The following is a 1,400-nucleotide window of genomic DNA, read 5'->3' as shown; positions in this document are numbered from 1 at the left end:
GTGCCCACAGCAAGTGCTTCACTCATCTCACCCAAGGCCCAGGAGTGTACAGGAGGTCTGAGGGTATTAAATGAACACATCAAAGAATGATTTACAACAAATTTAATGTAGTTTTAGAGACGTGAAGGTTGTTATACACAAAACATGGAAATACAAAATACCGAATATCTTTTGGCTTTGTGTATATAATTATGCCAGAGCCCATCTCTCATTCTAAGTTTATTGTTAATTTAATTGTATTAGAAATTAAGACTTACTCTCTAGCTAACGATTCTCTGATTCTCTGATTTCAAGACTCTTAATATTGATGCAATTAATCTTGTGATAATAAGAAACCTTCTAATCTCATACTATTCTTGATAGAATTTTGCTTTAAAGGTTAATAAAGGTTTTCAGTTATCTGTTTAATTAAAAAGCAGGCTACAGAGTGTTATTGTTAGCATGAGCTTAACATAGATTCTTATATTAGCCATTTTAGGGACACTGACTCAAACATATTTCAGCATGAAAAGAAATCTTCACAGTGTAATAGGATAAGGCCTTGCCAGGAGACATTTAGCAAACTCTCCTAAGAGAACTCAAAGACAAACATTTTACGTGCACGCATGCACGCACGCACACACACACACACACACACACACACACACACACACACACACCAGAACATTAATTTAGTAACTCAATGAGAGATAATATTGATAGAAACTGGAATACTCAGGTTAGTCAGAAGATGCTATTGCTTCCCTCTTACTAGGTGTACACTATTAAAGAGAAGATTATCTGTAATCATGAACCCCTCCCCATATGACAGAAGACATGTTGGTTGCTTACCACTGGGTTTATAACACATTTAATTGAGCTTTCCTAGCCCCAGGTTAGTGATTCAATGGGCACAAGAAACATTTTACTTCAATTATTTTTAATTCTGTGCATTAGATACTGATCAACCTCTTTTCCGACTCTTGCCATCTTTACTTATATAGGAAAATGTGTTCATTTCAGCCTCAGGTAAATCTTAATAGCCGGGATGAATTTAAGCCTCAGTAAATTGACTTTATTTGGCTTTTGTGATATGTAAGGAGAAATCTTATAATGTCTTGAATAAAACTGTTATATATTATAACAACCATAATTTGAAAATATAAAACAAGTCTAATAATGTTAATTTTATAAAATTTCAAAAAACAATTTATAAGAGGATTAACCTCAAATTATATATTGCATGCAAAGCTAACTGTAAAGACTTTCTTGCTTATTATGTTATAGTTTTTTTAAAAATAGGTCACCTTTTTAGTGATCAACAGAAAATTATTAGTTTATAAAAGAGTTTTACATGTGTTATCATTTTGAGGAAAATCTAATTAGCATATCACCTTTAAAGTTGGTTTATTTTTTTCCCT

The sequence above is a fragment of the Pteropus vampyrus genome, unplaced genomic scaffold (genome assembly GCF_000151845.1).
Source record: "Pteropus vampyrus isolate Shadow unplaced genomic scaffold, Pvam_2.0 Scaffold37, whole genome shotgun sequence".
Classification (NCBI taxonomy): domain Eukaryota; kingdom Metazoa; phylum Chordata; class Mammalia; order Chiroptera; family Pteropodidae; genus Pteropus; species Pteropus vampyrus.
This window is presented reverse-complemented; position numbering follows the sequence as displayed.